Source organism: Sturnira hondurensis, unplaced genomic scaffold (assembly GCF_014824575.4).
Source record: "Sturnira hondurensis isolate 20B ecotype Veracruz unplaced genomic scaffold, ASM1482457v3 Scaffold0000780, whole genome shotgun sequence".
NCBI classification, from domain to species: Eukaryota; Metazoa; Chordata; class Mammalia; order Chiroptera; family Phyllostomidae; genus Sturnira; species Sturnira hondurensis.
In genome coordinates this window covers 879,652-885,194 of record NW_028073411.1, presented here as the reverse complement: position 1 = coordinate 885,194, position 5,543 = coordinate 879,652, and the positions used below count along the sequence as shown (strand labels likewise).

Genomic DNA, 5,543 nt, shown 5'->3' with positions numbered 1-5,543 from the left:
GTCAGCCACATTGAATTAACCATTCTATGAACAATTAATACTGCACCTAATCTCTTCAAATGCTACGTACATTGTGCCCCACCTCAAAATCAAAACACTCGTTAGTGTCTAGTAAATCAAACCTGAACTGTTGGGTTTTATTTTTTAAATCTGTTACCATCTAATTGTACTTGGCTTGTCAAATATATTTCTTCCTCCATAATCCAGTGCAGACCTCCTATTAAAGTTGGAACCAACTTTACCAAGGATGTTGGAATCAACCTCATTGCCAAGGACATTACCTTGTGACAAATCTGGCAGGTTATCTTCCAGTGCTGTTTATCTCTCCGGGAATACTCCTCCTAAACCCATCCACCAGTCCTTACACTGTCACTCATCAAAGGTCCAACTCAAGGGCCATTTCCTGCTTAAAATCGCCTAATGACATTATTCCTTGCTGGCTTTCTCTATCTCTGGTTATTTTTAAATCATTGCACAGAATACAGCATATTGGTATATGTGTTGTATTCTGCTTCTTTGCTGTTGTGAATAGGACTTATGATTAACAATTCAAATACAAGATAGTAGAGCCCCTGTCATCCTGGGCCAATGAACATTGATTTGCAGTGTAGTTTCCTGTCCCACTGTGTTGGACATATGGTATGACTGAGAAATAAATGTGTCTTGCAGTTTTTTTCAAACATGTTGGTATCAGAACTCCCTTCTTTTAAAATTTATTGGGCCCCCAAAGGGCCTTTGATTATATAGGTTTTATCTATGAACTACTGGATTTCAAGTTATAACATGTATTAAATTTAAAAAACTTTATTTATAGTTTAATTTAAAATAACACATTTCTAACATAAATATATTCCAAAAAGCAAAATTAATGAAAGGACTTTTATTTGCATTTTTAAAACTTCTTTATATCTGTCTTACTAGGATAAAACTGAAATTTCTTATCAAATTCTGTATTCAATCAGTTGAGTATAAAAGTACATAAAGAAAATCTGGCCTTGCATAAATATGTAGTTGCAAAAAAGAGGAGTGTTTTAAGGTTTTTCAGATAATTATGGACTTTATTCTGTGATATGAAACCAAAATACTCAACAAGTAAAGGTAAGGATTGATAATGCATCCAAAGTGATATCAATGAATCTTTCATACTTGTTACATTAAAACCCATTATCTGTCTTGCATTTTGAATGGATCTTTTACTGACGCAAATTTTCAAGCATTGGTCATCTGGAAAAAAATCAGTGTACTGAGGTATTCATATATTTCAGTTTTTACACTTGATCTTAGCCAAAAGGCCGAGAAGCGATCAGTTGTTGATGTCGTATTTAAGATTAAAGATTGCTAATATCATCTTTAATTTCATCTACAAATTCTTTAGGTATTGGGAGCTGTCAAGTTCACTATGACAGGTATAAAATTTTCAGTTTTTTTCATTGAAATCTTGAAAGATAATATCGCTCATAAAAACTGTCAGTTGTTTTTCATGAATAGAGCTCACTTTATAAATTTATTTTAGAAAATTTCTACCAAATACCCAATTATAAATAAGCATGAGTATGCTAGTAACTCATTCCAATAAAAATTATGTGGCATGAAAAAAGGGCTAATTCATCTCACAACTCAAACAAATTCCACAATGGCTTTTCCTAGAGACCACCAGCATACCTTTGTGCCCCGCGGAAGGGCTCCATGCATATTTTCCACTGTGTCACACAGGATGTTAAAAAGACATGTGCTCAAGGGTCAAATTTTAATTAAATTGATCATCTTTTCTGCTTCATCAAGGACATTTTTAAGTGAAACTACCCTCCTTCCCTTTTGCCAACTCAATATATTGAAAAATGTAGTGTCAAATATTAGGCTACTTTGATACTACTGTCTTTATCCACAATGTTGTGTCATTATGCAAATGTCAACAAGGTTAAAAGGCATTACCATTTTACTCTTATTCTGAAACTAGTTTTGCTCTTACCAGCACTGTGAAAGGCTCTCAGGGACTCCTGTATCCATGGACCATACTTTGAATATCGTTGTTTGATTGTATTAAATCATAAACTTAGAAGTTGCCTGTTACTGCAGCATAACCTATGTATCCCTGATAAATATAGATTTAAAAATCAAGAGAACCAAGAATTTCCTTGACCAATTATTGGTCAAGATTCCTTCATTGCCTTACTGTTTATAGCTTTTTCTATCTTCCAAGGTGTTGATAATCACTGGCCATTTCTGCCTTTGTTTCTCCTCTGGCTGTCCACCCAGGCTTTTACTAGCCTCCTTCTTTACCAAGAATTTGCTTGTTTCAATACCTATTGAATGGAGTGCCTGGTGAGACTGGCTAGGCATCATTCACATTAGTATAAGTGGCTTCTGCTGTTGACCTTAGCACTTGAACCTGAAAAATCTACAGCTATATTATATCAGGCCCTGAGTCCTCACACACTCCTAGGAACATTATTCCAGTTATTAAACGCATTCAGAGTCTTGGGTTTGGTGGGAAAAGAAAGTAGTAGTTTATGTACATTCTCTATTGACTATTAAAGTTAATTCACTGATAAAACCTCGGCTTCTTAAAACAATGTTTATTGAAAAAATTCACTTTCATGAGGTATTTGTGTCCCATAAATTAAAATCTAAAACAATGAATATCTATTGAAGATTTATTATTTGCCAGGGCTAGATCTAACGGATTCAGGCAATGAAGCATCACAGTGTCAGACCATATACCAACCTCAGACACTGCTTCAAGTCACGGAGGGTGGCCAATCAGTGTTGTGATTGACAGCCTACTCTTTGAATCAAGAGGTATGTGATGGATACAGAATGAGTCTCTGCCACAATAATACTAGGAGTTGAACTCATCAACTGATATAGCCCATCTTCCAGGTAGAATCTATGTTTTTCAGAGCTGGAGAGATAGCTGACACAGTGTAGATAATACCTATAGCAGCTAGGATGAGAAGGGCAGTCCCCGTTTAACAGTTCCTCACCCACACGCAGTGGTTGTTCCTCAGTTCTAGAAAGAACAACATTCTTCCCTTACAGTGGAACCTGTTCTTTTCAAGGGCTTACTCAAACCCAATCTCCATGTCTTTGGATGATTCTTTAGCCTCATTTTTTTCATGTCATGGATGATGATTTAAATGTTAAATCTGTGAAAAACAGTCTTAGAATAGGATGGGCTATCCTAGTGCAGATTTAAAGAACAGATACAGAATTTAAGGACGGCATGGGCAGGGGATTGTTAGCAAGTGTTCCCCACTGAGTCAAAGCCCAGATTGTATTTCATAGCAAAAGTGTGACACATTATCATGTAATACAAACAACAGTGGGAAAGGACCAGCATCGGCAAGAGGTTGCAACCAGAAAAAGTTACCAATTGGGAATCCCGATAACTGGGAAATAAAATGCACGAAGGAATTCCATTATTGAAGAGACCTGATGGGGATTCAAGTCACAGAAAGGGCTAAGAAAACAAGACAGGCGGCCAGCTGCTGGGAAAAATGAACTTGAGGAGGTCACCCAAGAGCCAATCAACTGAGTGGCCTCACAGAAGGTCCTAGGCGCAAGGAAACAGGATCCACGCCACCATAACATCAATCTCGAAACTCAGAAGGACATTAAAGTCACAGATAATGAAAAACAGTAGAAAGAGTTCTAAACTTAAGTCAGCATTCATCCATCTGCACCTTCTTAATAAACATCTTCCTGCATCGTGCTTACAGGATAGGTGGCACTCACCACAGGAGGTCCTTCAGACAACCAGGAGAGCTGCTTTCTACCTTCACCTCCTCTGTTGTGTGGCCTTTAGAGATCAGGAGCTTCTCCTAAGTGAGGGCAGTCTGGCCAGGTGCCCCCTGAGGCCCCATGGACCGTGAATTTTGTGAAACTGTGGAATTAAGTAGAGATGTGTACCCTAGCTATGATTATTGAAATGCTTGGGATCAATTTAGATGTTAGAAGATTCAATGTGAATAGCTATCTTTATGCCTCTGCTACTAAGGTCCTTCTTTGTCTCTCCTCTGATAGAAGCTTCATATTGTTTTTTCCTTAAAAATTGTTATCATATTGCAAAGTAAGTGGCTATAAATGACAACTAGTCAGAAATATAGAAAGGAGTAATTGTCCTAACACTAAATCTTAAGATGAAATCAGGCGAGCCAACAACAGAAAGTTTTGAACTCTAGATTTAATTAAATGAGGACAAAATACTATTGCCAGAGACAAAGCTACAATTATATGCTTTAAACAATGGCAGAATTGTAATATTCAGGTATTAAGTAGAAAATCTTAATTAAAAGATTCCTATGATATTGCTACAGTTCCTTGAGTTTATAAAGCGCCCAATAAATGCAATTTGAATTAAAAAATGCTTCATATTGAGACAATAGCTAACAGTCAGTGTCCACTTTCTATGTTCCTGGCACTGTACTATGTTCCAGGCTTTAAACACAGGAATCCATTTAATCCTCATAGCAAACCCCTGAATTACATAAGTCTTACAAATGAAAAACAAAACAAGCAAGCAAATAAATTATGATACAGAAGAGCCAAGTCACCTGCTCTGGTTTACACAGCAAATAAGGTCGGGTATGGCCCAAGATTGCCACAGCACAGCCTTCTTCAAAGGGCATCCTCTGAGCTGGTCGTGTCCCCCAGAGCAGACTTCACAGGGAGATGGCCATGCTTTAGGGATATCGACCGGGAGCCTTTGCAAAGCTAAATCCAAACATGAATTGGTTTTGCCATATGGCTGTTATTAACACTAATTACCATTTGTAAACATCTTATATATGTAAAGCTTTATGCCTCAGGGTAATGTCAAAGAATACATTATTTGTTCACCTGTTTAAAGGAACCAAATAAACAAAAAGGTCCCAGAGACAGGGCCATTTACCCATTCTGATATTAGAGGTGATCTTGTCTAAGCATTTAATGCTCTTAACAGAAGCTCTACATTCATTCACAAGAGTCCTTTTTGACATTTAGAATAGGAAATCTGTTAGTAAATTTGCATAAGAGACAAGTAATGAGTGAAGATAATATTTGACAAATATAAAGTATGCAAGAGGATTGGGAAAAGAAAAATAGACACAAATAAATTGATGCTAAAACCTGTAGCAATTTTTTTCTCTGGCCAGCACATCAAAAAAAATCTACTTTTTATTAATGAATCATAATTTCCAAGTCACTCATCTAGATCTTCCATAAATAATTATATAATACAAAAGGTAAGTTTTAGAGATGAACAACTTTGCCAACATTTTTTAAATACCTTGAATAATATTTCCCCTACCTCTCACTAATTTTCTCTCTGGTCCATAGTTATTTCTAGTTATATCCAGTTGCAACTCCAGAGGAATTAAGGTAACTTGAACCCTGAACAGGATCCAAAAGCTTTTAGCAGGGGTTCTGGCTGTAGGAGTGATGACAGAGGAGGTTTGCATTATTTTTTTACCTAGATTCAAGTCCTCGGGAAGCCCAATAAGCAGTACTGTCCTGCTCTAAGATACAAGGAAAAGGGCAAACATCTTTCCCACCTACAAGAG

At 36.8% G+C, this 5,543-nt stretch overlaps 1 pseudogene; it reads right to left on the bottom strand.

Moving 5' to 3' along the window:
- Window positions 1-1,149: 1,149 nt before the first annotated feature.
- Window positions 1,150-1,304, bottom strand: LOC118989916 (uncharacterized; annotated as a pseudogene).
- Window positions 1,305-5,543: the final 4,239 nt, after the last annotated feature.